Source organism: Bufo gargarizans, chromosome 5, assembly GCF_014858855.1.
Source record: "Bufo gargarizans isolate SCDJY-AF-19 chromosome 5, ASM1485885v1, whole genome shotgun sequence".
In the NCBI taxonomy this organism is placed as follows: domain Eukaryota; kingdom Metazoa; phylum Chordata; class Amphibia; order Anura; family Bufonidae; genus Bufo; species Bufo gargarizans.
The window spans coordinates 393,660,745-393,669,705 of NC_058084.1; positions in this window are offsets into that span (position 1 = coordinate 393,660,745).

An 8,961-nucleotide genomic window follows, 5' to 3' on the forward strand; every position below is an offset into this window, starting at 1 on the left:
GAGGGACCCAACAGCCAAGGCCATGTCCGTTCCTTAACATCAGACAGGTTACCTCACTGCTAAGTATAATGCTGTGGAGTAGATAAGTACTAGTAAGATAGGCGCAGCCCTCATTGGGACTGAGGGTGGTAGGCTGGTTCTACCCCCTGTGTGTCTGAAAGATAGGCAAGTCACATATATGACCATTCACATCATTCTGCAGACCACCAACATTACTAGCTAAAACCTAGCTTAACAAAAAAAAGCATACAGCATTACAGCATCCTTCAGTAAAGCCCAAAAAAAAAAAACTCTACGCGCCCCAATAGGTGTCCCATTGATTGTTTTGTGAAACAAAATAAGGACATGGAGACAGCGTCAGTAAAGAAGTGTAGAAAAAAAGGCTCTTTTAATCCATGTTATGGCAGTGCAAACATATGTGTTTGAATCCCTTCTGTTAGGTGTAGAATGACTATGCGTCACTATTAGGCTTAGTTCACACTTCACTTACTGTATTTTGTCAGTAATAAATGTCAGCCCAAAGCATGTTAGGGTCAAACCCACAGAACATGTGCAGATCTATTCATGATCAGTGATGGCCAGTTCACAGTGTTCGCCAGCAAACACATGCGGGCTGCCATCTTGACTCACAAGTCCGGCGATGCACAGGTAAGTCCTTGCCGGTATGAAATCAAATGCGGTCACCGGGAGCAGACAGTTCCGAGAACAGCTGCCGGGGACCTTCATCGGGCTGTTCTTGGAACCGCCTGCTCCCGGTGACTGTATTTGATTTCAGACCGGCTCGCGCCAACAGGCTTACCTGTGCATTGCCGGACTTGTGAGTCAAGATGGCAGCCCGCATGTGTTCGCTGGCGAACACTGCGAACTGGCCATCACTGTTCATGATACCTAATCCATGAGTAGGCTTAGCTACTGAATTTGCCTCACAATAAGTTATAAAAATAACTGACCAAATAACAGACGTGTAAACTCCGTCTCACAGGTCAATGTTAGCATCAGACCTAATTTATTGGACATAAATCATGCCCAAATACATGCCCAAAATTCAAGGAATGGCACAATGAGAGTGTGGAGGGTGTCAGCTGTAAGGCTGTGTTCAAACCACTGTTTACTTTTCCGTTCTTCTGAGTCATCAGAAGAATGGCCCCAAAAAAGCAGATCCTGTAGTTTGAGCATTTGCCTTCACAGTGTCAGTATTTGGTCAGCATTTCATCAGTGTTGGTAAGGCAAAAACAGGAATGGGTCCAAAACAGAGATAACATGTGATGGAAATATTTACATGTCTTTTGTGTTTTGGACCCACTCCTGCTTTTGGTTTCCAAATCATGATCAAATCCTGATGCAAAATACTGACCATGTCATAGAGGCTTCATGCTCAATTTGCGTGAGTTTTGGCTATATGGAAAAGAAAACCTGCATGCAGGACTTTAACCTCTTAAGGACATAGGGCGTACAGGTACGCCCTTGTGCCCTGGTACTTAAGGACACAGGGCGTACATGTACGCCCTGTGTATTTCTGATCACTGCCGTGCGGCTGGCAGTGGTCGGAACCCGGTGCCTGCTCAAATCATTGAGCAGGCACCTAGGCTAAATGCGCGGGGGGGTCCCGTGACCCCCCCCATGTCGGCGATCGCGGCAAACCGCAGGTCAATTCAGACCTGCGGTTTGCTGCGATTTCTGCAGTTTCTGATCCCCGCGGTCCCTGACCGCGGGGATCAGAGACTTTAGTTTTCCTAAAATGCATCTGTATCCCTCCCCCCTGCACCCCTTAGTGATTTTTGCCTGGTGGGAGGTGCAGGGGGAGGGTTGCAGGCGGTGCGGGTGGTGCGGGAGGCGGGATCGCGATCCCCCGCCCGCCTCCCATTGCGTAATCGTTGGCGTCTAGTGGGTATACCAGGGTGCCAGCACATTGCTGGCACCCTGGTATAAACGGCTGACATCGGTGATGCGATGTCAGCCGTTTAACCCTTTCCATACAGCGGTCCGTACGGACCGCTGTATGGAAAAGGTTAACAGCGCAGGGAGCTCCCTCCCTCTCCCATCGGGGGGCTGCTGTGCCTTTGCAGCCCCTCCGAATGGAGAGGGAGAGAGCTCCCAGGCAATAGTGTAAAAATCAAAAAACACATTTATCACTGATTAAAAATTTAAAAAATGAAATTCCCTACACATGTTTGGTATCGCCGCGTCCGTAACGACCTGATCTATAAAACGGTCATGTTACTTTACCCAAACGGTGAACGCCATAAAAATAAAAAATTTAAAACTATGATGAAATTGAAATTTTGCCCACCTTACTTCCCAAAAAAGTTAATAAAAGTGATCAAAAAAGTTGTATGTACTCCAAAATTGTAACAATCAAACCGTCATCTCATCCCGCAAAAATCATACCCTACCCAAGATAATCGCCCCAAAACTGAAAAAACTATGGCTCTTAGACTATGGAAACACTAAAACATGATTTTTTTTGTTTCAAAAATGAAATCATTGTGTAAAACTTACATAAATAAAAAAAAGTATACATATTAGGTATCGCCGCGTCTGTATCGACCGGCTCTATAAAAATATCACATGACCTAACCCCTCAGGTGACCACCGTAAAAAAAAAAAAAAAAGAAACGGTGTAAAAAAAGCTATTTTTTGTCATCTTACTTCACAAAAAGTGTAACAGCAAGCGATCAAAAAGTCATATGCACCCCAAAATAGTGCCAATAAAACTGTAATCTCATCCCGCAAAAAATGAGACCCTACTTGAGATAATCGCCCAAAAACTGAAAAAACTATGGCTCTTAGACTATGGAGACACTAAAACTTTTTTTTTGTTTTAAAAATTAATTCATTGTGTAAAACTTACATAAATAAAAAAAATTGTATACATATTAGGTATCGCCGCGTCCGTGACAACCTGCTCTATAAAATTACCACATGATCTAACCTGTCAGATGAATGTGGTAAATAACAAAAAAAAAAACGGTGCCAAAAAAGCTATTTCTTGTTACCTTGCCGCACAAAAAGTGTAATATAGAGCAACCAAAAATCATATGTACCCTAAACTAGTACCAACAAAACTGCCACCTTATCCCGTAGTTTCTAAAATGGGGTCACTTTTTTGGAGTTTCTACTCTAGGGGTGCATCAGGGGGGCTTCAAATAGGACATGGCATCAATAAAACCAGTCCAGCAAAATCTGCCTTCCAAAAACCGTATAGCATTCCTTTCCTTCTGCGCCCTGCCGTGTGCCCGTACAGCAGTTTACGACCACATATGGGGTGTTTCTGTAAACTACAGAATAAGGGCCATAAATAATGAGTTTTGTTTGGCTGTTAACCCTTGCTTTGTAACTGGAAAAAAAATATTAAAATGGAAAATCTGCCAAAAAAGTGAAATTTTGAAATTGTATGTCTATTTTCCATTAAATCTTGTGCAACACCTAAAGGGTTAACAAACTTTGTAAAATCAGTTTTGAATACCTTGAGGGGTGTAGTTTCTTAGATGGGGTCACTTTTATGGAGTTTCTACTCTAGGGGTGCATCAGGGGGGCTTCAAATGGGACATGGTGTCAAAAAAACTGTCCAGCAAAACCTGCCTTCCAAAAACCATATGGCGCACCTTTCACTCTACGCCCCGCTGTGTGGCCGTACAGTAGTTTACGGCCACATATGGGGTGTTTCTGTAAACGGCAGAGTCAGGGCAATAAAGATACAGTCTTGTTTGGCTGTTAACTCTTGCTTTGTTAGTGGAAAAAATGGGTTAAAATTGAAAATTAGGCAAAAAAATGAAATTCTCAGATTTCATCCCCATTTTCCAATAACTCTTGTGCAACACCTAAAGGGTTAATGAAGTTAGTAAAATCAGTTTTGAATACCTTGAGGGGTGTAGTTTCTTAGATGGGGTCACTTTTATGGAGTTTCTACTCTAGGGGTGCATCAGGGGGCTTCAAATGGGACATGGTGTCAAAAAAACAGTCCAGCAAAACCTGCCTTCCAAAAACCATATGGCGCACCTTTTACTCTACGCCCCGCTGTGTGGCCGTACAGTAGTTTACGGCCACATATTGGGTGTTTCTGTAAACGGCAGAGTCAGGGCAATAAAGATACAGTCTTGTTTGGCTGTTAACCCTTGCTTTGTTAGTGGAAAAAATGGGTTAAAATGGAAAATTAGCCAAAAAAATGAAATTCTCAAATTTCATCCCCATTTGCCAATAACTCTTGTGCAACACCTAAAGGGTTAACAAAGTTTGTAAAATCAGTTTTGAATACCTTGAGGGGTGTAGTTTATAGAATGGGGTCATTTTTGGGTGGTTTCTATTATGTAAGCCTCACAAAGTGACTTCAGAGCTGTAGTGGTCCCTAAAAATTGGGTTTTTGTAAATTTCTGAAAAATTTCAAGATTTGCTTCTAAACTTCTAAGCCTTGTAAAATCCCCAAAAAATAAAATATCATTCCCAAAATAATTCAAACATGAAGTAGACATATGGGGAATGTAAAGGCATCACAATTTTTAGGGGTATTACTATGTATTACAGAAGTAGAGAAACTGAAACTTTGAAATTTGCAAATTTTTCAAAATTTTTGTTAAATTTTTTTTAACTTAATTTTACCAGTGTCATGAAGTACAATATGTGACGAAAAAACAATCTCAGAACGGCCTGGATAAGTCAAAGCGTTTTAAAGTTATCAGCACTTAAAGTGACTCTGGTCAGATTTGCAAAAAATGGCCTGGTCCTAAGGTGTAAAAAGACTGTGTCCTTAAGGGGTTAATGGCCTCTGTCAGACAGTCAGTATTTGGTCAAATCTTTCCATTAAATCTCTATATTCCTATGTGGCCTTAGGGAAAACGCCAGTTCAAGGTGTTGCATAAAAACACAGGACCAACAGGCTTTTTTTTGTAGCTGCAATTTTTCACCCTTAGGCCACATGCATATAGGTGCGGGTGAACGTACTTAAAGGGAACCTGTGGATTTTGTGTATAGAGCTGAGGACATGGGTTGCTAGATGGCCGCTAGCACATCCGCAATACCCAGTCCCCATAGCTCTGTGTGCTTTTATTGTGTAAAAAAACGATTCGATACATATGCAAATTAAACTGAGATGAGTCCTGTATGTGAGATGAGTCAGGGACAGGACTCATCTCAGGTTAATTCGCATATGTATCAAATCATTTTTTTTACACAATAAAAGTACACAGAGCTATGGGGACTGGGTATTGCGGATGTGCTAGCGGCCATCTAGCAGCCCATGTCCTCAGCTCTATACACAAAATCCCGGTGACAGGTTTCCTTTAAAATCCACACAAATTTCCGTGTGGATTTATGTGCTATTCTGCAGCAAGTCTGTATCAAAACCTGCAATTTCTCATTGCCTGGCACATGTAATTGCATAACAATGATGGGTAACGTATAGCTCAGGAAACAGTCTGGAAGAGGTCTGCACCACAACGATGACAGCTGAATGGAGGTAAAGTATTTGAGTTTATTGTTTTTTATTTGGCACCCTGCTATTGAGCTACCATGGAGGGAGCACTATGGGGGCATCTACCGAGGGCACTAAATAGGGGCTTTTTATACTGGTACACATGAGGGGCATATTCTTATACTGGCACACATTATGGGGAGCTCTGTGGAAACATTGGCTCTACTGTCGGCACTTAGGGAGCATTTTTTGTACTAGCAAACAAAAGGAGGAATTTTTTGTACTGGGACATATTTTAAGGGTGCTTTTATTGCACTGGTATACATTATAAGGGGGTATTTTTTGCACAGACATGTATTATAAGTGGACATTTTTTGCACTGGCAAACATTATGAGGGGGTATTTTTTGTACTGGTACACATAATTTTTTGCACTGGCATTATAAGGGAGGATTTTTTTGTACTGGCACAAATTAGGGGGAAATTTTCTACAGGCACACATTATAAGTAATATGGAGAGAGGAGATTAGGTTAAGAATTTGGCATGGAGGGGGGGGGGGGCATTTCAATATTTACCTCAGGCAGCAAAAAGGCTAGGTTCACCCCTGCCCCTTGTCACAAAGCACTGAGCCAAGGGGGGCCCAAGTTTGACTCCATGATGACCTTAGGCCTCTTTCGCATGAGTGATACGGAATGAGTCAGAGTCTGTTAAGAGAAAAACATGGCTTTGTATGCAGTTTTTTCTGCAATTACTTTCAGTGTTTTATTTTTTCTGGATTACATCCATTCTTATGAAATTAGCCTTAAACCTTAAAGAGGTATGAAAAGAGGTATCATGTAGACAAAATTAATACAAGGCAGTTACTAATTTATTGTTATTGTCCATATTGCCTACTTTGATGGCTTTATTCATTTTTCCATCACATTATACACTGCTCATATCCAGGGGTTATGACCACCCTGCTATCCAGCAACGGTGGCCCTGCTTGTACACTATAGGAAAAAGTGCTGGCCTAGAGTGCTGACCAGAGAGGCCTGCGCTTTTCCTTATGGTGAGCAAGCACATCCATTGCTGCTTGCTTGCTAGCTGACATGCGCCGGCCCCATTCACTGTAATGGGGAGCGGTGGAGGTCCAGCCGCAACCCGGAAAACATGCCAATAAACAGCCATACAAAAACTGCTGTGTGTAGCGGTATTTGCCAGGTTGCAGCCAGATCGCTGCCGGTGGCCTTTAGAGTGAATGGAGCAGGACACCAGAGCAACAATTTGGAAAGTCATTTATTTTAAATGAAAATCTCTGGATGAACCAATATGGGATAAAAGGGCAGATGTGATTCGGGGGAAGAGGAACAGTACTATGGTTCTGCACTTTTAGTGACATATTAGTAGACTGGTGTTATATCCAGTGGCATAATGAGAGAGGGAGAGAGCATAAAAGAGTGTTTCCCAACAATATATATGCATTGTATAAGTGGTACTCTTTCTCATTAGGGAGAGCACAAGGTATGCTGTGTCCGCAGCATTGTAGGTCAGACGATGTCCCTACTATGCTGAGTACGTGTGTGCAGTATTGTAGGCCAAGCCATGCTCAAAGGTTTCTGGGAAATATATTTAAATTAGCTTTCCTAAAACTATCTGGTGTTGTTAGATGTTAGACATGATGATTTGCATATATTTTACCTAGAAATCCAGAGGAGCATTGCCTAGCCTATAATAGTGGTCATGTATATAAACTGGTCTCCATAATAGAAATAGAAACTACCCAGAGGTTCCCCCCAAGGCCTTGCAATTAGAAATATTGTTATATATTTTTTTTCTGATTTTGCCTTGAAAGAGCTAATTGCAGGTGTGAGACTGGCTTAACTATTTTTCTAGCTTTTCTACATAAGCTTGTTAAAACACAGGAAATTATCTCTGCTAATCTGTTGTTCTTCTTACTGTTCTGCAGCAGTAAGTATAATTATAGTAAATGTTGTCTCACTTAAATGGGACAGCTCCTTCTTATTCACTTAAGAATACATAATCAGTATAGCAAGGACAGGCATCACCTTCAGCATCTTTATTTCACTCTTTTGGACCAACTTCTAACAAAGACACCTCCAAGATAACCGTCAACTGAAAGTACAACTGGAGAATTATATCTTAAAAATCTTGCACCTCTCTCTTTCTAGAAGGACAAGAGAACCAGATGTCTCAAGAGAGACTTGCTTGACTTGCCTTGTGAGGTTCTTTTTGGGGTGCTCTTTATCATGAAGTAGATGAAAAAATAAACACGAGTATTGTATGCCAGGTGACACTACTCTTGGTTTCTAGGAAAATATATGCAAATCACATATCTTAATTCAGGTGGCATGAGAAAAGATTAGCATTCATTTCTGTTTTGAAGGAAAGTTAATTTGAATGTTTTCCAGAAAGCCAAAGGTATGCAAATTTGCTTGCCTGACAAAAAAGAGGGGATAGCCTATCTAATGCCAGAGGAATTGACATATGCGATTTGGTGACGTATGGTCCGGTGAACAGGACAGCACAGCAAGTAGGTAAACAGTAAGAAGAACACAGAAGATCCTTCCCTATATAACTTAGCTACCCTATTGACCAGAGTTGTTGACTGGTTCAGGAATTCTACATACAAGTCCTGGCCAAACATGGAAGCTGCCCTAGCTAAAATTTCACTCAGAACTCTACTGATCCACTCTCAGCATGACCGGGCTAAACTTAGGAATGCTGGTCCAATTGTATCTGCCACCCTGGAAGCATGGGATAAATTCCAAAAATCTGGTAATGGAATTCCACTTCCCTCCCCTCTCATTTAAATCAGAGACTTAATAGACATGGCACCGTTAGAGCTGAAACAAAGTATACCCTCATCTATCCGCAATTCAGAAATTCCAGTTCTCTCTCTTTATAAGGAGGATGGTAGCATGATTAATAAGGATCAATTTGCCTCCCTCTTCCCCAAAACTTTGATGTTCCCTTCGCTCTTTCTTTTATGCAGACCAGCTTAACAAGGTTTGTCCCCTACCAAGCACTTTTAAGACAAATCACTTGGTTTGAAAGCCTCATTGACTCTAGGGACCCCCCTAAGAAACTAATTTCTCATCTATATAGAAAATTGAGCCTTCCTATATGCCCCCCGAAGTTGGCATTCATAGGTGCATGGGAAAAGGATCTGAACACCCTATTTTCTAATGAAGACCAGCTGAGACTATTTAGAGAGCCTCATAGCTCCTCCAGATGTGTTCGGATACAAGAAAACGCCTATAAAGTTCTAACCAGGTGGTACAAAACACCTGATATCACATGTAGGTATAATAGCACTGGTTCTGACGCATGCTGGAGGTGTGGTGAGGAGGGCGGCAGGTTCCTCCACATATGGTGGTCTTGCTCACCTTTGAGTGATTGGTGGTCTGAGATCTTTAGACAATGTAACTCAATATGCAAGACCAAGATTACACCATCTCCTCAACTCGCTCTCTTAGGCCTCCCCTTTTCCCACACATCTACCGGAGTCACTCCACTTTTTAAGAAATTGCTATCAGCAGCACGTCTCTTAA